We start from the raw sequence: 23,307 nt of genomic DNA, 5'->3' as shown, positions 1-23,307 counted from the left end.
GAGAGTTTTCCTGGTCTGTATTCTAGAGCTTCAAAACTACCAGATAAAATTGAACAGGAATGAAATTGCTACCCATGACCTGAGAATTGACCTGGAACGTTGTTTCCAGGATTTGGAGTCCAAGGGGTGAGTTGTCAATAATCTGATATTTCTGAGTGCCTTCATATTTTAAAAAGGTGAAGTTCACACAACATAAAATTAACCATTTTAAAGTGTGCAATTCAATGGCCTTTAGTACATTCACGGTATGGTACAATCCCAGCCACCTCTATCTAATTCTGAAACATTTCCATCGCTCCAAAACAAAACCTCCTACCCATTTAAACGTTTCTTCACATCTCCTTCTGCCCTCAGTCCCTGGCAACCTATTTACCTATTTTGGATATTTCATATAAATGGAATTATAACAATATGGGACCTTTTGTAGCTGGCTTCTTTCACTTAGCATAAATGTTTTCAAGGTTCATCCACATTGTGGCATGTATCAGCACTTCATTCCTTTTTATGGCTGAATAATATTCCATTGCATGTATAAACCACAATTTGTTTATCTGTTCATCCACTGATGGGCCTTTGTGCTGTTTCCACCTTTTGGCTATTGTCAGTAGCACTGCTGTAGACATGCGTGTACAAATATTTGTCTGAATACCTGTTTTCAGTTCTTTGGGGTACATACCTAGGAGTTGAATTGCTAGATCATATGGAAATTCTATTTTTAACTTTTTGAGGAACAATCAAACTGTTTTTCACGAGCCTGAACCATTTTACACTCCTACCAACAGTGAACAGAGGGTTCCAATTTCTCCACATTCTCCATCACTTGTTACTTAACATTAAAATTTAAAATTATTTATTGCCTTCCTAATGGGTATGAAGGTTTTGGTTTGGATCTCCCTGTTAACTAGTGATGTTGAGTGTCCTTCCTGTGCTTGTTGACCGTTTGTATATCTTCAGAGAAATGTCTACTCAAGTCCTTTGCCCATTTCTAATTGGGTTATCTTTTTGTTATTGTAAGTGGTTCTTTATATATTCTGGATATCAGACCCAATCAGATATATGATTTGCAAATATTTTCTCCCATTTTGTAGGTTGTCTTTTCACTTTCTGATAATATCCTTTAGTGCATACATGGCTTTAATTTTGATGAAGTCCAGTTTATCAATTTTTTCTTTTATTGCTTGTGCATTTGGTGTCATAGTCAAGAATCTGTTGTCAAATCCAAAGTCATGAAGATTTACCTCTATGTTTTCTTCTAAGAGTGTTATGGTTTTAGCACTTACATTTAGATTGTTGATACGTTTTGAGTTAATTATTGTATATGGTGTGAGGTCCGGGTCCAGCTTCATTCTTTGGCATGTGGTTATCCAGTTGTCCCAGCACCATTTGTTGCAGAGACTGTTCTTTCCCCCTGTGAATGGTCTTGGACCCCCCTTGTCAAAAATCATTGGGCTATAGATAAATGGGAAAAAACAAATTTTAAAAAGAGCTATTTAAATGAAAATAAACCCAAGATGGAAATGGGGCAGGTCCGCATTTTGACAGACAAAATAATGATCCAAATAATAACCTTTGATAAATTAGAGAAATGAATTACAAGTAACAGAAACAATGATTAAACAATAGGTTCTTTAAAATGTAAAGATCCTTCAGGGTCACAAACTCAACGCTAACTGATGTATGAGTCATCTCTGCAGAATCCCCAAGAAAGGACTGCCCAGCCAGGTTTGTCGTTGTTTTGGGAACTTTCTGTATTGTACTTTATTGAGAGGTTGAATTTCAGCCCCTAATGTGGAGCATAAAGACTCGTAAAGTGAGTTTAGGAGGTATTCCCTCTTCCATTTTCTGGTAGAGTTTGAGAAGGATTGGTGTTAGTTCTTTAAAGGTTTTGTAGAATTCACCCAGAGAAGCCATCTGATCCTGCCTTTGAAGAGATTTTTGATCACTGATTCGATCTCTTACTACTGATTCAATCCCTTTACTTTTTATAGGTTTGTTCAGATTTCCTATTTCTTGTTGAGTCAGTTTTGGTAGTTTGTGTGTTTCTAGGAATTTGTCCATTTTCTGTAGATTATCTAATTTGTTGGTGTATAATTGTTCATAGTATGCCCTTATAATTCTTTGTTTTTCTTCAAGGGTCATAATGATGTCCCCATTGTCATTCTGATTTTAATTATTTAATTATACCTTTTCTCTTTTTTATCAGTCTAGCTAAAAGTTGGTCAATTTTATTGAGCTTTTCAAATTTTTCATTTTAGTTATTGTACATTTCAGCTCCAGAATTACTTCTGTTTGGTTCCTTTTTATAATTTCTGTCTCTTTGTTGATCTCTTCTATTCGTCTATACATTGATTGTTCTCTGGTTTCCTTTAGTTCTATGTCCACAGTTTCCTTGAGCTATTTGAGCATATTTAAGACAGTTCATCTAAAGTCTTTGTCTTAGCAAGTCCAATTTCTGGGCTTCCTCGGAGATGGTTTCTGCCAAATTCTTTTTCCTGTGAATGAGTCATACTTTTTCTTTGTATGCCTTGTAATTTTTTGTTGACAACTAGACAATTTGAATATTGTGGCAGCTCTGGAAATCAGATTCTGTACCCCTTGGCAAGGTTTGCCGTTATTGCTTGTTAAGGGTTACAATCATGCATTTGTTTAGTGACATTTCCAAACTATTTTTGCAGACTGTATTCCTTTTTTTAATTTAATTTTTATTTTATATTGGGGTATAGTTGATTTACAGTGTTGTGTTAGTTTCAGGTGTACAGCAAAGTGATTCAGTTATACATATACATATATCCACTCTTTTTCAGATTCTTTTCCCATATAGGTTATTAAAGAATATTGAGTATAGTTCCCTGTGCTATACAGTAGGTCCTTGTTGATTATCTATTTTATATACAGTAGTGTGTATCTGTTCATCTCAAACTCCTAATTTATCCCCTTTCCCCTTTGGTAACCATAAGTTTGTTTTCGAAGTCTGTGAGTCTGTTTCTGTTTTGTAAATAAGCTCATTTGTATCATCTTTTAAAATTCCACATATCAGTGATATCATATGATATTTGTCTTTCTGTCTGACTGACTTCACTTAGTATGATAATCTCTAGGTCCATCCATGTTGCTGCAAATGGCATTATTTCATTCTTTTTTATGGCTGAGTAATATTCTATTGTGTATATGTACCACATCTTCTTTATCCATTCCTCTGTCCGTGCATGTTTAGGTTGCTTCCACGTGCAGACTGTATTCCAATCATGTGTAGTCACTGAGGTCTCTGTTCCATTATCTCATTGGTCAGCCACTGACTTGACACAGATTTCCTTAAATACCTGGAGTTCACCCCCACCCCGCCCCAAATTAGAAGAAACCTCTCCTGGTCTTTGTAGATTGGCCCTGAGCTGGGTTCTCCTGCTGCACTTAACCAGGCCACCTGCAACTCTGCCTTAGTCTTTGTTTCCTGCTTGCATGGAAGATTAGCCAAAAGTGCAAGCCTAGGGTCCTCTCAGGTCTTTTCTGAGCATGTGTCTGGCCCTGGACATGTGTGTTGTAGTCTGGATTTCCTGATATAAGAAGTAGCCCTTCAAAGCCCTTGTTCTTCCAGTATCTTCCTCCTCAGCCTTCCCCTTTCCAGGCTTTTTGGTTTGTCTGCTGCTTAACCCCATCTGCCACCGCTTGCCCCAGACAACTGTGGGTACTGTATGTCTTTAAATCCTTTCAAAAGATGCCACCTGGGAAGCTGCTCCAGTCTGAGGGGGGTGAAGCAAATGTCAGCCTCTGCACCCTCACAGACCTGCCAGCTGGGCCAAAATGTACAGCCACATTTTTGAGAACAAGGTCTGTATTGCCCACCTTGGTATCAGCAAGCCACAGCAGGGATTCAGGCTGTTGTCCCCCTGGCTGCTGCTGGGCTGGGGAATGGGAGATGGTGGGTGGGTAAGCAAAAATGCTGCAACAATTTCTTACTGAAATAGCAGCCTCTTTCTTCATGAGTCACTCCCCTGGTTGCTCTAAGTTTTTTTTTTTTTTTTATTAGATTCCAGAGTTCCAGAAAAGCTGATTCTGTCAGATTTTATCAGCTTAATGGTTGCTTAAGTGGAGGTACTGATTCTTGGAGCCCCTGGTCTGCCATTTTCCATGACATCACTCCTAAGTAGCCTGACTTTTACCACTGAACACTATTGACTGAAAAATTTTCTCCTTGATGCCGTGCTCGCCTTATTTCTCTCCATGGTGGATTTCACCTCCTCTGCCCATTGTTGCTTCCAGGCGTCACTGGAGTTCTATTCTCACTGTGCACACTCTTCCTGAGGAATCCACCCATGACCTAAGCTGCCACCTCTATGTTGATGAATCTCCAACTTAGTCCTCTCCCCAGAGCCCCAGACATGTGGACCACTACTCATGGACCACTCCACTCAGAAATCCCACAGATCGCTCTAGGTGAAGCCGTGTGAGTAAGTTCTGACTAATGGGATAGAAGGAGAAGAGGTACATCCTTACTCTTATTCGTCTTGCTATCTGGAACGTGGAGGTGATAACCAGAGCTCAAGCAGCCGTCTTGGACCGTGACGACCATGAGGATGGAGAATCAATAAAATGGAGGGAGCTCTGTCTTTGATGATTGTGGAGCCGCTAGCTTAGAATTGCTTACCTCCTTACTGTGTCTCAGGGAGGGAAAAACAATTTTATCTTGTTCAACAGGCCATTGTTATTTTTTGACTCCCTCACATGAAACTAAGCCAAAGCTTGCTTAATGCACAAGACTGTTCCAGCCCTATTCCCCTTACACCATTGTTCCACTGGCTGTACTAAGCTACATGCACCTCTCTCTGCTAGCATTCCTTTGCACAGCATCTACTGCAGACAAGCCACTTTTCTCCCTCACTTCCTGTGAACATCTCTAGAGCAGGACCTGTACATTTCTTGGATTCTTGACATGTCAACTTTTTAAGGCAAGAAAAAGAGGAATAGGGAATGGACAGTTCTTGGATCCCATTTATACGTGCTTTACACTTTATTTGTCTTAATTTGAACCATTAGAACAACTCTGGAGGGGTGGAACGTTATTATTGCTCTTTTATATATGGGGAAATGGAAGTCAACAAAGACAAAGATGTTTCCCAAATATACATGGAAAGCGAGGGGCAGAATTAAGTGTAGACCTCGAGTCTGTCTGACCTGATGCAGCAGCCCTCTTTAGCCCACTTAGAAGGTTCCATGTCAGTGCATCAGCTGGGCTGTGGCTGAGTAATCTTTGATGAATTAATTCCCTTCATGGTTCTCCTTTGAGATTGTCACTCTCAGCTGCTTTTCACATGCTGGTTTGTGAAGGATGAGTAAGCACCTTCCTGAACCTGACCTCGGTTCCAGAAGGGGTGGTTTCTGCTTCAGGTTTTGGTGTGTAGGGGATTTTAAGTTTCCTCAAAAAATTAAAACTAGAACTACCATATGATCCAGCAATTCCACTCCTAGGTATTTATCCAAAGAAAATGAAAACACCACTCCGAAAAGATACATCCACCCCTATGTTCATTGTAGCATTGTTTACAATAGCCAAGATAGGGAAGCAACCTAAGTGTAAATAATTTTTAATTTTTTGAACAACGTCCATACTGTTTTCCATAGTGGCTGCACCAACTTACATTGCTACCACCAGTGCACAAGGGTTCCCTTTTCTCCACATCCTTGCCAACACTTGTTATTTCTTCTCTTTTTGATAATAGCCATTCTGACAGGTGTGAGGTGATATCTCATTGTGCTTTTGATTTGCATTTTCCTGATGATTAGTGATGTTGAACATCTTTTCATGTGTGTTGGTCATCTGTATATCTTCTTTGGAAAAATGTCTATTTAGCTCCTCTGCCCATTTTTTAATTGGGTTATTTGTTTTTCTGATGTTGAGTTGTATATTTTGGATATATTATATTTGTATATTTTGGATATTAACTCCTTATCAGATGTATTATTTGCAAATACCTTCTCCCATTCAGTAGGCAGCCTTTTCATTTTGTTGATGGTTTCCTTTGCCATGCAAAAGCTTTTTAGCTTGATGTAGTGCTATTTGTTTATTTTTGCTTTTGTTTCCCTTGCCTGAATAGACAGATCCAAAAAAATATGTTAAGACCAATGTCAAAGAGCCTACTGCCTATGTTTTCTTCTAGGAGTTTTATGGTTTCATAAAACCTATGGTTTAGGTCTTACATTTAAGACTTTAATCCATTTTGAGTTTATTTTTGTGTATAGTGTGAGAAGGTGGTCCAGTTTGATTCTTTTGCAAGTGGCTGTCCAGTTTTCCCAACACCATTTATTGACAAGGCTGTCTTCCCCCCACTGTTTATTCTTGCTTCCTTTGTCATAGATAAATTGACATATAAGGGTGGGTTTATTTCTGGGTTCTCTATTCTGTTCCATTGATCTATGTGTCTGTGCCAGTATCATACTGTTTTGATGACTGTAGCTTTATAACATAGTTTGAAATCAGGGATTATGATAACCTCCAGCTTTGTTCTTCTTTCTCCAGATTGTTTTGGCTATTCAGGATCTTTTGTGTTTCCATACAAATTTTAGAATTATTTGTTCTAGTTCTGTGAAAAATACCATGGATATTTTGATAGGCGTTGAATGGACTCTGTAGATTGCCTTGGGGCGTATGGGCATTTTAACAATGTTAATTCTTCCAAACCATGACCGTGTTATATCTTTCCATTTGTCTTTGTCATCTTCAGTTTCTTTCATCAGTGTCTTATAGTTTTCCAAGTATAGGTCTTTTACCTCCTTGGTTAGATTTATTCCTGGGTATTCTTTTTGATGCAATTGTAGATGGGATTGTTTTCTTAACACATTATTGACCAGAGATGTATTAATCCGTTTTTAGAGAGTGATACAACTAACATCACCGTGCAAAGTTGTTAGAACTTAAAATTGATCAGGGGTTCATTATAGAACTCATGATTGTCGTTATCATTCACATTTTGCTCCATTAGGTTTTTGTTCCAACCTTGTGTATATTATAAATGTAAAATTTTCTAAAATGACGCATCACAGAATTTTGAGTGAGGAAGAATTTTTCGGCGAATTTTATGCAGATACTTTCTCTGATTGTCCGAGTGACATATATACTAGTGTCTCAGAAGATGATAGTTCTTCAGAATATAGTTCTGATTCAGACGATGTGAATATTAGGCCAAAAAAAGACAAAAAACCTTAGTGATTGATTCTGATACAGAAAGTGAAAATGAAACTCATGGTGCTGGAGAATGCTCCTTTGCTTCTACAGAAGAGTGAATTGAAGACAACATTTCATGAAAATTAGAAGACTTTACAGGTGAGTCAGGTGTAACTGTTGAATGTAATAAACCCGCAAAGTGTTAGTGAAATAACATAATTATTTTTGGCTGGCCAAAATAAAAATCACCGGCCATAGGCATTAGTTTCTGCAAAAATCCCCCAGTCAATAATGAGTTAATTTTATTTTTATTTTCTGATAGTTCATTGTTAGTGTATAGAAATACAACAGCTTTCAGTATATTAATTGTGTAACCTGCAACTTCACTAAATTTATTTCTTAGTTCTAATAGTTTTTTGGTTGATGTTTTTAGGATTTTCTATATATAGTATCACGTCATCCGAAAACAGTGACAGTTTTACTCCTTCCTGTCCAATTTGGATTCCTTTTATTTCTTTTTCTTGTCTGATTGCTGTGGCTAGGACTTCCAATACTATGTCGAATAAAAGTGGTAAGAGTGGGCATCCTTGTTTCTGATTTTAGAGAAACATTTTCAGTTTTTCACCCTTGAGTATAATGTTGGCTGCTAGTTTGTCATATATAGCCTTTATTATGTTGAGGTATGTTCCCTCTATAACTGCTTTATTGAGAGTTTTTATCATAAAGAGGTGTTGGATTTTGTCAAAAGCTTTTTCTGCATCTATTGAGATGATACTGTGATTTTTGTTCTTCATTTTGTTAATGTGGTATATCACATTGATTGATTTGTAGATAATGAACCATCCTTGCATCCCTGGGATAAATCCCACTTGATCATGGTATATGTATGATCCCTTTAATGTATTGTTGAATTTGGCTTGCTAATATTTCCTTAAGGACTTTTGCATCTGTGTTCATCAGTGATATTAGCCTGTAATTTTCTTTTTTTGTGGCGTCTTTGTCTGCTTTCAGGTAAATGCTGGCTTCATAAAATGAGTTTGGGAACATTCTTTCCTCTTCAGTTTTTTGGAATAGTTTGACATTAATAGTTTGGTATTAATTCTTCTTTAAATATTTGGTAGAAGTCATCTGTGAAGCAGTCTGGTCCTGGACTTTTGTTTGTCAGGAGGTTTTTTTTAAAAATTACTGATTCAATTTCATTACTGGTAATTAGTCTGTTCATATTTTCTATTTCTTTCTGATTCAGTCTTGGGAGATTGTATGTTTCTAGGAATGTATCCATTTCTTCTAGGTTGTCCATTTTATTGGCATATAATTGTTCATAGTAATCTCTTATGAGTTTTTGCATTTCTGTGGTGTCAATTGTAACTTTTCCTCTTTCATTTCTGATTTTATTGATTTGGGTCCTCAATCTGTTTTTCTTGATGAGTCTGGCTAAAGGTTTATCAATTTTGTTTGTTTTTTCAAAGAACCAGCTCTTAGTTTCATTAATCGTTTCTTTTTTTCTTTTTCTTTTTTTTTTTTGCGGTACGCGGGCCTCTCACTGTTGTGGCCTCTCCCGTTGCGGAGCACAGGCTCTGGACACGCAGGCTCAGTGGCCATGGCTCACGGGCCCAGCTGCTCCGCAGCATGTGGGATCTTCCCAGACCGGGGCACAAACCTGTGTCCCCTGCATTGGCAGGCAGACTCTCAACCACTGTGCCACCAGGGAAGCCCTTTTTTTTTGTTTTTAAAGTGTCTATTTCATTTCTTTCTGCTCTGCTCTTGACGATTTCTTTCCTTCTGCTAACTTTGGACTTTGTGTGTTCTTTTTTCTAGTTTTTCAGGCATAAGTTTAGGTTGTTTATTTGAGATCTTTCTTATTCCCTGTGGTAGGCTTGTATCGCTATAAACTTCCATCTCAAGGCTGCTTTTGCTGTGTCCCATAGGTTTTGGACTGTTGTGTTTTCAAGTCTGGAACAGTTTCTTTGCCTCCCCTTCGAGCCATGCAAAGCCACTTTCCATGATACACCATGATTGGATAGTCTCACCTGTAGGGTTTCAGGACAGAGCCAGTCTGCCAGCTATCAAACCCAGCCATGGGCCAGTTGCTGGCAACAGATCTGCAGTATTGCCAGTCATGGGTGACACTGTGGACAGAAGGGATGCTTGAAGGACACCCTGAAACAGCTCTTGCCAGTATGTCTAGAAATTGCCAGCAGTTGCCTGAAAGATTATGTCAATTCACGTAATGACTCACATTTACATCATTTTCTCTGCATGATAGCTAGGATGGCTCATCTCTCCTCAGAGGATGTTTGTATTATTATTATTATTATTATTATTTGGCTGCACCATGCAGCTTGTGGGGTCTTATTTCCCTGAACCAGGGGCCCTGGCAGTGAGAGCACCGAGTCCTAACCACTGGACCACCAGGGAATTCCCGATGTTTGTGTTATTTTAAAGGAGTTCCTATAATGTCTGCTTTTACCATTTCAATAAGTTAAGCTAGATATTTTCTAACTTTTTGGTTTTGCTACCCCTTTATGCTCTCAAAACTGAGGACTCCAAAAAGCTTTTGTTTATGTGGACTATATCAATATTTACGGTATTAGAAATTAAAACTGAGAAATTTAAAAAATTTATTCTTTTTAAAGTAATAACCAATGACATATTAACATAACATTTTAATGAAAAATAACTATATGTTACTGCAAAAAATTAGCGAGAAAAGTGGCACTGTTTTACATTTGTGGGAGGTAGAATAATGTCCCCCAAAGAAGTCTATACCCTATTCCCTAGAACCTGTGAATATGTTAACTTTAAATGGCAAAAGGGACTTTGTAAATGTGACTAGGGTTAAGGACCCTGAGATGGGGAGTTTTCCTGGATTGTCCAGGTGGGCTTAGTCGCACAAATCCTTAAAAGTGCAGAACCTTTCCTGGCTGTGGTCGGAAGGAGATGCAACAACTAAAGAAGAGTCAGAGGGAAATGCAGTGTTGCTGGCTTTGAATATAGAGGAAAGAGACCTCAAGCCAAAGAAAGAGTGTGGCCTCTACAAGTTGGAAAAGGCAAGGAGACACATTCTCCATTAGAGCCTCGAAAAAGGAGCACAGCCCTGTAACACCTGTTAGTCCCGTAAGACGTGTGTTGGACTTCTGCCCTACAGAACTGTAGGGTAATAAGCATGTATTACTAAGCCACTAAGTTTGCGGTAATTTTTTATAACAGCAAGAGAAAACTAATACAACATTTTTGCAAATTTCTTTAATGTCTGGCTTATAAGCAGACAACTGGATCCTCACATCTGCTTCTGCATTCAATCTTTTGTGATATGCCGCTTTGGTGGAAGTATACGAAGAAAATTTGACCTTGCATAGATTTAAAGTTGGAAAACGTAAGAATGTTTCAATAGCCTTCTCAGATCATTGTGGATTATTCTGATACTATGCTAAGTTTAACAATTGTAATTTCTTATAGTTGCAGAGTGGAGTCTGAAATGATATCAATAACTTTTCATATCTGTTACATTAAAATGCATTGATCTCTCTTGAACTTTAATGGATCCTTTTACCCATGCATGATTTTATAACATCATGTATTGACCATTTAGAAAAACATTGGTTCACTGATTATGCAGATCTTCCAAATATTAACACACTTCATTTTACACTATAAAAAACACAAATTTTTAATATCACCACCAATCTCATCCGGAAAATCTTTAGGTGCTGGGAAGCTATTAAAGTCACTATGGCAGATACAAGTTTTCTAGAATTCTCCTTTTCACTTGAAAGCTTACATTTTGTCATTAGCAACACATACCATCAGTATCTCCCTATGACTTGTTTCCCTTTGAAATGATAGACTCACTTTGTTCATTTTCAAGAAAATGTCTGCCAGGTACACAAGTCTGAATAGCTTTCAGTTGTCCATCATACTTCCAAGCAAAAATGATGTTCTCTAGAAACAGCAGCTAGTGCAGCTTACGTGTAAGCGTAATCACATGAGTGCTTTTCATAGAGACAACCAAGACACTTCAGATTGTAGCAGAAATGCTTGATGCCTGCTTCCCATTTCACTACACAGAATGGTAAAAGGATTATAAATCAAGGGTAGAGATTAAATAAAATGGATAACCTTTACTGATTTCTTTTGTACGTTCTCAGTTGAATCTGACTCTTTTAAAAAGTCACTAATTTGTGACAGTGACTGATGTAATGACTACCAGTACTGTTTGGCGCTGCTGAGTTCTTCTACACTCCGACACCAGAAGTTTTACCTGCCATTGCTTTTGTTCCATCAGTGCACATGTCAACATAGTGAGAAAGAATAATAATAAAATCTTAGTATTAGTATGAAAACCATATTGCCCACACATACCCTAGGGGTCTGCAGATCGCACTTGGAGAACCACCAATTGAAGCCGTTTTCTCTCCGGGCTCCACCTTCGTTCAATATTTCTATGGCGTGAAGTGGATGGGCGCAGCATTTTGGTGTTTGTTTCTTTAAACCATTTCAAGGATGTGCATATCACCTTGTCATTTTTCTTACAAGATTTATGAAATTAAATTATACTTTGTAGACAACTCGGCAAACATTTTTTTTAATAGCCTGGCTTCCACTTTCTTATTTTCTTTGGTTGTGTGTACCACTCTACACGTGTTGGTTTAGGAAGGAAAGTAGTAGCTGTCCAATAGTCATGCCCACTGAGTGAGGAATTACTTTACTGAACGTGGAGGGAAAAGGTGTGATGCATGTTAAGGTAATCGAACAAGGAGGCCATTAGACTGAATTGGCTCTAATGCCTTGGTGCCTCACGCAGGCAAACCAAAACCTAAGCCAGAGTTGATGCACTTGAACCAGAGAAAATGAAACTTAAGAACCACCAACCACAAACAGCCAACTAGGCTTTCCCAAATAAGGCAACTAACTGCTTAAGCTGTGGCCAATCAAATAATTTCCTTGCTTTGCTTCTTCTCTGTAAAACCCCTCCCCTAGCTGCTGTCAGTGAGAGCTCCTAATCACCTTTGGTTTGGTGCTGCCCAGTTAAATCAATGTGGACTCAAATAAACTCTTAAAAAAAAAAAAGTTAATGTGCCTCAGCTTATCTTTTTTTTTTTTTTTTTTTTTTTTTTTTTTTTGTGGTACGCGGGCCTCTCACTGTTGTGGCCTCTCCCGTTGCGGAGCACAGGCTCCGGACGCACAGGCTCAGCGGCCATGGCCCACGGGCCCAGCCGCTCCGCGGCATGTGGGATATTCCCAGACCGGGGCACGAACCCGTGTCCCCTACATCGGCAGGCGGACTCTCAACCACTGCGCCACTAGGGAAGCCCTATGTGAACCATTTTATAGCCTACTTTTTTCCCCTTAACATTGCATTATATTCATGTATTACTATGTAGTTTTCATCAACATTATTTGAAATAGTGGGACAATATTCCAGTGAATAGATACACCACACTATGTTTAACCATTCACTTACTGTTGTACTTTTTAGATTACTTCCAATTTAAAAAATTTTAGGGCATAGATTTCTTTGTATTTAGAATTATTTCCTTTAGGATGAATCTGCATAAATGAAATTATTGGGGCTTTTGAAGAATATTATGAAATTGCTTTTCAAAAGATTTGCATTAAGGTTTGCTCCCCTCCAGCAAGGTGTGAGACTGTCTCTTCCCTCTACCCTGGCTATTTTTAGAAATTACAGTTTTTATAAAATTGTTTGCTAATTTTTTTGAATTTTATTTATTATTTTTATACAGCAGGTTCTTATTAGTTATCTATTTTATACCTATTAGTGTATATATGTCAATCCCAATCTCCCAATTCATCACACCACCACACTCCCACTTTCCCCCCTTGGTGTCCATATGTTTGTTCTCTACATCTGTGTCTCTATTTCTGCCTTGCAAACCGGTTCATCTGTACCATTTTTCTAGATTCCACATATATACATTAATATACAATATTTGTTTTTCTCTTTCTGACTGACTTCACTCTGTATGACAGTCTCTAGGTCCATCCACATCTCTACAAATGACCCAATTTCATTCCTCTTTATGGCTGAGTAATATTCCATTGTATATATGTACCACATCTTCTTTATCCATTTGTCTGTCGATGGGCATGTAGGTTGCTTCCATGACCTGGCTATTGTAAATGGTGCTGCAGTGGACATTGGGGTTCATGTGTCTTTTCGAATTATGGTTTTCTCTGGGTATATGCCCAGTAGTGGGATTGCTGGGTCTTATGGTAATTCTAAGTTTAGTTTTTTAAGGAACCTCCATACTGTTCTCCATAGTGGCTATATCAGTTTACATTCCCACCAAAAGTGCAAGAGGGTTCCCTTTTCTCCACACCCTCTCCAGCATTTGTTGTTTGTAGATTTTCTGATGATGCCCATTCTAACCAGTGTGAGGTGATACCTCATTGTAGTTTTGATTTGCATTTCTCTAATAAGTAGTGTTGTTGAGCAGCTTTTCATGTGCCTCTTGGCCATCTGTATGTCTTCTTTGGAGAAACGTCTATTTAGGTCTTCTGCCTTTTTTTTTTTTTAACATTTTTATTGGAATATAATTGCTCTACAATGATGTGTTAGTTTCTGCTTTATAATGAAGTGAATCAGTTATACATATACATATATCCCCATATCTCTTCCCTCTTGCGTCTCCCTCCCTCCCACCCTCCCTATCCCACCCTTCTAGCTGGTCACAAAACACCGACCTGATCTCCCTGTGCTATGTGGCTGCTTCCCACTAGGTATCTATTTTACATTTGGTAGTGTATATATGTCCATATATACACTTTGTCCCAGCTTACCCTTCCCCCTCCCCATGTCCTCAAGTCCATTCTCTCGTAGCTTTGTATCTTTATTCCCGTCTTGCCCCTAGGTTCTTCGTGACCATTTTTTTTTTTTAGATTCAATATATATGTGTTAGCATATGGTATTTGTTTTTTCTTTCTGACTTACTTCACTCTGTATGACAGACTCTAGGTCCATCCACCTCACTACAAATAACTCAATTTCATTTCTTTTTATGGCTGAGTAATATTCCATTGTATATATGTGCCACATCTTCTTTATCCATTCATCTGTCAATGGACACTTAGGTTGCTTCCATGTCCTGTCTATTGTAAATAGAGCTGCAATGAACATTGTGGTACATGACTCTTTTTGAATTATGGTTTTCTCAGGGTATATGCCCAGTAGTGGGATTGCTGGGTCGTATGGTAGTTCTATTTTTAGTTTTTTAAGGAACCTCCATACTGTTCTCCATAGCGGCTGTATCAATTTACATTCCCACCAACAGTGTATGAGGGTTCCCTTTTCTCCACACCCTCTCCGGCATTTATTGTTTGTAGATTTTTTGATGAAGGCCATTCTGACCAGTGTGAGATGATATTGCATTGTAGTTTTGTTTTTTTTATTTGCAGTACGCGGGCCTCTCACTGTTGTGGCCTCTCCCGTTGCAGAGCACAGGCTCTGGACGCACAGGCTCAGCGGCCATGGATTACGGGCCCAGCCGCTCCGCAGCATGTGGAATCTTCCCTGACCGGGCCACAAACCCGTGTCCCCTGCATCGGCAGGCAGACTCTCATCCACTGCGCCACCAGGGAAGCCCCTCATTGTAGTTTTGATTTGCATTTCTCTAATGATTAATGATGTTGAGCATTTTTTCATGTGTTTGTTGCCAATCTGTATACTTCTTTGGAGAAATGTCTATTTGGGTCTTCTGCCCATTTTTGGATTGGGTTGTTTGTTTTTTTGATATTGAGCTGCATGAGCTGCTTGTAAATTTTGGAGATTAATCCTTTGTCAGTTGCTTCATTTGCAAATATTTTCTCCCATTCTGAACGTTGTCTTTTCGTCTTGTTTGTGGTTTCCTTTGCTGTGCAAAAGCTTTTAAGTTTCATTAGGTCCCATTTGTTTATTTTTGTTTTTATTTCCATTTCTCTAGGAGGTGGGTCAAAAAGGATCTTGCTGTGATTTATGTCATAGAGTGTTCTGCTTGTGTTTTCCTCTAAGAGTTTGATAGTGTCTGGCCTTACATTTAGGTCTGTAATCCATTTTGAGTTTATTTTTGTGTATGGTGTTAGGGAGTGTTGTAATTTCATTCTTTTACATGTAGCTGCCCAGTTTTCCCAGCATCACTTATTGAAGAGGCTGTCTTTTCTCCATTGTATATCCTTGCCTTCTTTGTCATAGATTAGTTGACCAAAAGTGCGTGGGTTTATCTTTGGGCTTTCTATCCTGTTCCACTGATCTATATTTCTGTTTTTGTGCCAGTACCATATTGTCTTGATTACTGTAGCTTTGTAGTATAGTCTGAAGTCAGGGAGTCTGATTCCTCCAGCTCCTTTTTTTTCCCTCAAGATTACTTTGGCTATTCGGGGTCTTTTGTGTCTCCATACATATTTTAAGATTTTTTTCATTCTATTTCTGTAAAAAATGTCATTGGTAATTTGATAGGGATTACATTGAATCTGTAGATTGCTTTGGGTAGTATAGTCATTTTCACAATATTGATTCTTCCAAACCAAGAACATGGTATATCTCTCCATCTGTTTGTGTCATCTTTTATCTCTCCATCTGTTTGTGTCATCTTTGCTAATTTTTCAAGATTAAAAAAATACAAGAACAACTCCATGTTGTTATAAATTACACTGATTGCTAGGGAGTATGAATCTTTTTCTATATTCATTTACATTTTTTCTTTTGTGAATTGCCTATTGAGTCTTATGTGTGTGTATCGTTTGGTGTCTCGATGCTTTTCTTAATAATTTATATGAGCTTTTGTAATAAGGATATTGGCCCCATTCAGGTATTTGCTATGAATATTTTCTGAGCTAACACAAAGGATCAGGTGAAACTGGACTGACCTGAGGCAGAGATCTTGCCAGTATCAAATTTATGAATATAATAATCAAGAGGCACATGCAAAGCAGGGGGAAGTCTGAGACATCCCCGGTGGTTCCTGGGTCTGCTTGGACATGTGCTCCCTGGCTCACAATAATATATGAAGTCTCTAACAAGGTTTGCAGGGCACCTCACACAGTGCGGGACGGGGGGTGGGGGTGGGGAGTGGCACTTAGGTCCTCTAAATTTAGGTCATCTCTATTTTATACCCAATAGTTGTACAACTCTAATATTACCCTTTCCAGTCATAAATCCAGAGTCTAGATCTGTTTATGATAAGCCATTCTAAACCAGAGACGTCATGCTGAAAGAATTTAGTTTATAAGCACTCTCCTCCTAGCAAATATCCAGTTGTCAGTATATTTACAAGGGGATTAGACCAGGTCGCTGGCCTTTCTTTCCCTGGGAATGTCCCCCACTAATCGGAAGAGGAATGAGTCCAAGCCAGCTGCCTAACTTCTTTCCTCCTCATTTCCCAAGGTAGCTGTTTGCATTAAAAAATTTTTTTTCTTTTGGACTCTAGAAGTTCTTAAAAACTGTAGTGTAATTAAGGGGGTTTCTGGTTTCAACAATGACAGAGTAGCTTATATTAGTCTAATCCTCTTACAGACAACAGTTATAAACTCTAGACAAAATATTTTAAAAATACATACATTATTTTAAGACACTGGAGAGCAAAGAAAGCAGGCAGAAACTGGAGGGTATTTGATTCTTGAGGAGGGAGGTGCACTCTGTAAATCCTGCTTTCCTGTGACTTGCCCCTGGAGGCACTGACCAATCTGTAAGAGCTTGGGGTGACTAAAAGTCAAGTAGGAAGCCACAGTAAGTCACAGACACAGTCAAATGTATCCTAAGACACAAAGTTAGGTACCAGAGCATGGAGTTTGAGGCTGGCAGGGTAAATAGAAATTGGGGGAGGCCATCCTGGAAGGAAGGAGCCACAGAGTGGAGAACCCCCTCCCAAATCTGCATGTAAATTCCCCCCAAAGCCATGGCTGACCCCTGAACTGTATTACTGTATCACCAGAGGTGAAGGGCATTTTATAATGATAAAAGAGACATTTCATCAGGAAGATACAACCATCCTAATTATGTTTGTATCTAACAATAGAGGTTCCAAGCTCATGAAACAAAAACTGAGAACTGAAGGGAGAAGTAGAAAAACTCACAATCATGGTTGGAGAGAGCTTAACCATCCTCTCTTAGGAATTGATAAAATGAGACGGAACACATACACGCACGCACGCACGCACACACACAACAGTAATGATAAAGATTGGAACAACACTATCTATGGCTGCTGTAACAAATTACCGCAAAGTTGATGGCTAAAAATACAAAATAACTCTCTCACAGTTCTGGAGGTCGGATGTCTGAAATCAGTTTCTCTGGCCCCAAATCAAGGTGCCAGTGGGCAGCACTGCCTTTGGAGGCTCTGTTTCCTTGCCTTTTCCAGCTTCCAGAGCTGCATCCTTGGTTTACAGTCCCTTCCTCCACCTGCAAAGCCAGAAATGTAGCATTTTCCTTCACATTTCCTTCTTCTCTGTAGTCAAATGTACCTGTGCCTGCTTCTTTCTTACAAGGACCACTTGTGATTACATTTAGGGCCCACCTTGGATAACCCATGATAATCTTCTCATCTCAAGATCCTTAACTTAGTCACACATGTAAAGCCCCTTTTGCCCTTGTATAGAAAACCCACACCACTCCTGTGAGTCTCTCCTCTGCTCTCACATGACTGCCACACTCACAACACTTCTGACACCAGATGTGTGGGGTTATTCCCCATACCAAGCAATTCTCCACAACACCAGATGGGTGTCTACAGTTTAACTCAGTTCTCACACTATCTACCTGGAGATGGCATCGATCCCACAGGTGAAGGGCTCAGTCCTACAAGACTGCAGATGCCACTCACAAGTAGTTGGTCCCCAGTTTACCCACAACTTCTGTCCAACGTGACAACAGATCAGTGATCCCCAGGGCCTTCTCCCCCTTGGATTCAATTACTTGCTAGAATAGCTCTCAGAACTCAGGGCAACACTTATGTTTACCATTTATTAAAGGATATGATAAAGATACAGAGGAACAGCTAAATGAAGAGATGCATAAGGCAAAGTCTGGGGCAGTCCCAAGCACGGGAGTTTCTTTCCCCATGGAGTTGAGGAGCTTCACCCGCCTGGCACATGGATGTGTTCACCAACGTAGAAGCTCTCTGAACCCCACACTATTAGGATTTTCGTGGTGGCTTCATCATGTAGGTATGATCAATTTTTAAATCAATTTTCAGTCCCACCCATCATTCTCCAGAGAGGGGAGAGGAGCTGGAAGTGGGGTTAGTGATCAATCATGCCTGCATGATGAAGCGTCCATAAAAACGCCAGTAGTTTGGGGTTTAGAGAGCTTCCAGGTTCGTGAACATATGGAGGTGCTAGGAGAGGGCGTGGGAGCTCCATGCCCCTTCCCATATACCTTGCCCCATGCATCTCGTCCATCTGGATGTTCATGGGTATCTTTTATCCTATTTTTAATAATAAACTGGTAGGCAGTAAGTAAACGGTTTTCCTGAGTTCTGTGGGTCTCTGTGGCAAATTAATCAAAACCAAGGGGAGTGTTGTGGGAACCTCCAGTTTACAGCTGGTTGGTCAGAAGCACAGGTAACAATGTGGACTTTTGACTGGCATCTGAGATGGAAGGTGGGGGGCAGTCTTATGGGATCTGTTGCTATCTCCAGGTAGACAGTGTCAGAATTGAGTTGAATTGTAGGACACTCATCTGGTGTCATACAGTTGCTTGGTGTGGGAAAAACTCTCACACATCTGGTGTCAGAAGTGTTGTGAGTGTGATAGTAGTATGAGAGTAGAGGAGAGACGAAAAAGAGGAGGACTGAGGTTTTCTTTAAAGCCATATAAGGTGATATTCACAAGTTCAGGGATTATAATCTGAATATCTTTGGGGACCATTTTTTAGTCAACCACAGTCCAACCCTCAGACCTCAAAGAGTCACGTCTATCCCACACACAAAACATAGTCACCTCATCCTAGCATCCTCCTAAGTCTCAACCTATGACAGTATCATCTCAAGCCACAAATCTTGTCTAAATATCATCAGCTCAAAATCTCGTCACGTATATCATGTAAAACAGGTATGGGTGAGACTCTGGGTATGAGCCATCCTGGAGCAAAATTCCTCTCCATCTGTGGACTTGTAAAATTAGAAAACAAGTTACCTGCTCCCAAAATACAATTGTGGGACAGGCACAGGGTGACAGCTGTAGACATTCCCATTTCAAAAGGGAGAGAATGGAAGGAAGGAAGAGTCACCGGCCCCAAGCAATTTTGAAATCCAACTGGCCAAACTCCATTAGGTCTCAAGATCCAGGAGTTATCCTCTGTGGCTTGAGGCTTCCACCCCTACCCTGCCCCCTGCTTCCCCATCTTCTTTTTTCTTGAAGGGTAGCACATGTTTGCACCAGAGTAGTTTTATCAGCCTGCTTCCGGCCTCTAGAATTTTGGTGACAACCTTCTTTCATTTCACCCTTTCTCTTTCAGTTCAAGCTGGCAGTGTTTCTGCTGACATAGCATTCTCAAAACCCTTGTGTATGTCAAGGACATTAATCACACCATGAAACAAGAGGTTCTTCCACAGAGCTTCCCTGGAGTCTCCCATCTCTATTCTTGGCTTCTGCTCAAATGGCTGGGGGGATCCATGGTGACGTGTCTCATCTCTTCAGCACTAGCAAATGGCTCTCCAGACACACCCTTGGCCTTCTCTCTACAGTCTGCTTTTTGGACAGTGACTCTCCTAATTAGCATGTTTTGCAATCTGGATAGGTGAAGAGTTTCCCAAATCATCAATTCTTGGTGCTTAACAGTTCTTCCCTCAATTTATCTGTTACCTCTCAAATTTTACTATAAGCAGCAAGAAGAAACCAGGCTGCATCCTCTGCACTTTGCTTGGAAGTCTCCTCAGCTACACTTGCTCACAAGTTCTGCTCTCCTCACAACAGGAGGACATAATTCAGCTAAGCTTTCTGCCATGATATAATAAGGATCCTCTTTCCTTCTGATCACATGTTCCTCATTTCCTCTGAACCTTCACCAGCGGCACCTTGAACATCCATACTTTTTGCCAACAGTCTGTTGATGACAATCTAGGTGTTCTCTAAGATTATGTGGGCTTTTCTACTGTGCCCCTCACTTCCATCTGAGCCGTCACTGACAGTCTTTAACAACCGTTATTTCTCCTAACAGTCTACTCGCAGCAATCCAGGCTCTTTCTATCATGCTTCTCAGAATTCTTCCAGAGTCTATCCTTTCCCCAAATCCAAAGCTACTCTGTGTTTTCAGGTGTTTGTTACAGCAGCACCCCGCTTCCAGGCAGTAAAATCTGTATTAGTTTTGTATGGCCCCTGTAACAAATGACCACAAGCCAGTTGGCTCAAAACAACATACATTCACTCTCTTCTACCTCTGAAGGTCAGAAGTCTGCAATTAGTTTCACGGGGCCAAAACCAAGGTGTCAGAATGCAGTGCACACTCCAGAGGCTCTCGGGGAGAATCCATTTCCTTGCCTTTCGCAGCTTTTAGTGGGGTTTCTCCTGCAGATTCCAGCTTGCCTTCTGTGGCTCATGGCTCCCTTTATCCATCTTCAATGCTGGCAGCAGAGCATCTTCAAATTTCTCTCTGCTTCATCATGGCATCCCCTTCTCTTCTGTCTCTGTAATCACATCTCCCTCTGCTTTCCTTATAAGTACACTCATGATCACATTTAGGGCCCATCTGGATAATCCAGGATAATCTTCCCATCTCAGGATTCTTAACTTAATCATATCTGCAAAGGTTCTGTTGCCATATGTGGTTAATTTTATGTGTCAACTTAGCTAGGCCACAGTACCCAGATATTTGGTCAAGCATTATTCTAGATGTTTCTGTGAGGGCATTTTTTAGATGAGATTATCATTTGAATCAGTAGACTTTGAGTGAAGCAAATTACCCCCCATAATGTGGATGGGCCTCATCCAATCAGTTAAAGCCTTAATAGAAAAAGACCGACTTCCCTGGAAGAAAACGGAATTCTGCCAGCAACTGGCCTTTGGACTCAAACTGCAACTCTCTTCTGGGTCTCCAGCCTGCCAACTACCCTGCAGATTTTGGATTTGCCAACCTCCATAATTGCATGAGCCCAATTCTTTAAAATCTCTTTCTCTCTAAATTTATACACACACATCCTATTAGTTCTGTTTCTCTTGAGAACCTGACTAATACATCATATAAGGTAACATTCAGTTTCCAAGAATTAGGACCTAGATACCTTTGGGGCCATTGTTCAGTCTATCACAAATGCCATCAATTCTTTTCAAGTGCATATGGAATATTCATCAAAATAGACCATATGCTGAACCATAAAATAAGCCTTAGTACATTTCAGTTTTATGTAGTATGTTCTCTTTTGACAACAGAAATAAATGAGAAATCAATAATAATATAACTAGAAAAGTCCCACATATCTGGATATTAAGCAGTACCCACAGGACAAGGGAGAAATCACAAGGAGAGTTAGGAAATATTTCATACTGAATAAAAATACAACCTATCAAAAACTGAGGGTTGGGCTTCCCTGGTGGTGCAGTGGTTGAGAGTCCGCCTGCTGATGCAGGGAACACGGGTTCGTGCCCCGGTCCGGGAAGATCCCACATGCCGTGGAGTGGCTGGGCCCGTGAGCCATGGCTGCTGGACCTGCGCGTCTGGAGCCCGTGCTCCGCGACGGGAGAGGCCATAACAGTGAGAGGCCCACGTACTGCAAAAAAAAAAAAAAAACAACCAAAAAACTGAGGGTTGCAGCTAGGCAGTGCTTAGAGTAAAATTTATAGCATTAAATGCTTACAGTGTTAGAAAAGAAGAAAGATTTAAAATTAATGACCTAAGTTTTACTTCCAGAACTAGAGGAGTGATTTAAACCCAAAGTGAGTAGCAGAAAAAATAATGATAAGAACAGAAATCAACAAAATAAAAAACAAATGATAGAGTAAATTAAAAATTCCAAAAGTTGGTTTTCTAAAAAGATTAATAAAATTGGTAAACCCCAGTAAGACTGATTAAGAAGAAAAATAAAGAAAGTAAACATAAATTACCAGTATCAGCAATAAAAGAGGGGTATCATCACAGATTCTACAGATATTAAAAAGATAATAGATGAATATTATAAGTAAGTCAATGACACTAAATCTGAAAACTTAGACGAAATGAGAAAATTTCTTGAAAAATCCAAATTATCAAAACTGACACAAAAATAAATACAAAAATTTAATGGTCCCTTTTTACAAATATTGTCTGTTACAGATGTTGAATTCCTAATTAAAAATCTTCCCACAAACAAAACTCCAGGACCAGATAGTTTCATTGGTAAATTCAATAAAACATTTAAGGAAAAAATAATAAAGCCAATCTTACACAAATCCTTTCAGAACACAAAGGAGGAAGGAAGAGTTTCCAATTTGTTTGGTGACACCAGCAATAAATAATCCTGAAGCCAAAATATGACAAAGATGCTACGAGAAAAGAACATTACAGATCAATATCCCTCATGAATATGGACACATAAATCTTTAACAAAATATTAGCAAATTGAATCCAGCAATGTGTAAAAAGAGCAATACATCAAGTATTCAATACATCAATACATCAAGAGCAGTACATCAAGTTCAAGTACTCATGGGATAAATCCCATGAGTGCAAGATTGGTTTCATATTGGAAATCAATCAAAGTAATTCATTGTATCAACAGAATAAAGAAAAACCATTATGATCTCAGTAGATGTAGAATAAGCATTTGAAAGAATGCAACACTCATTCATAATAAAAATCTCAGAAAACTAGGAGTACAAGAGAATTTCTTCATTCTGATAAAGGCCACCTATGAAAAACCTATAGCTGACATACTTAATGATGGAATATTGAATGTTTTTCCCTAAGACTGGGAAAAAGGCAAGAATGGTCTCAATTTTATTCAGTATTGTACTAGAGCCATAATGATTGCAATCAGGCAAAGAAAAATAAAAGGTGTAAGGATTGGGAAGGAAGAAGAAGAACTATTTACATCTGACATAACCATATATGACATCTGTGAAACAACCACTAGAACTAATAAGTGAGTTTAGTAAGGTCACAGATTACTAGGTCAATATACAAATGTTAAGTGTATGTCTATATACTCACAGCAAGCAGTTTAAAATGGAAATTAAAAAATCTC

The 23,307-nt window shown here is 39.3% G+C and overlaps 1 long non-coding RNA gene across 2 annotated transcripts in view; it reads left to right on the top strand.

Moving 5' to 3' along the window:
- Positions 1-23,307, top strand: part of LOC115859480 (uncharacterized) — a 42,752-nt gene that overhangs the window by 293 nt on the left and 19,152 nt on the right. Inside the window, exon 1 of one of the 2 annotated variants that reach the window (XR_009565032.1) lies at positions 27-126. The exons of the other annotated variant lie outside the window; for it this stretch is intronic. This is a non-coding gene — a long non-coding RNA (uncharacterized lncRNA). Of the gene's footprint in view, positions 1-26; positions 127-23,307 lie in introns of those variants that run through there. 2 annotated transcript variants of the gene reach the window in all.

The sequence above is a fragment of the Globicephala melas genome, chromosome 1 (assembly GCF_963455315.2).
Source record: "Globicephala melas chromosome 1, mGloMel1.2, whole genome shotgun sequence".
NCBI lineage: Eukaryota > Metazoa > Chordata > Mammalia > Artiodactyla > Delphinidae > Globicephala > Globicephala melas.
This window is presented reverse-complemented; position numbering and strand designations above follow the sequence as displayed.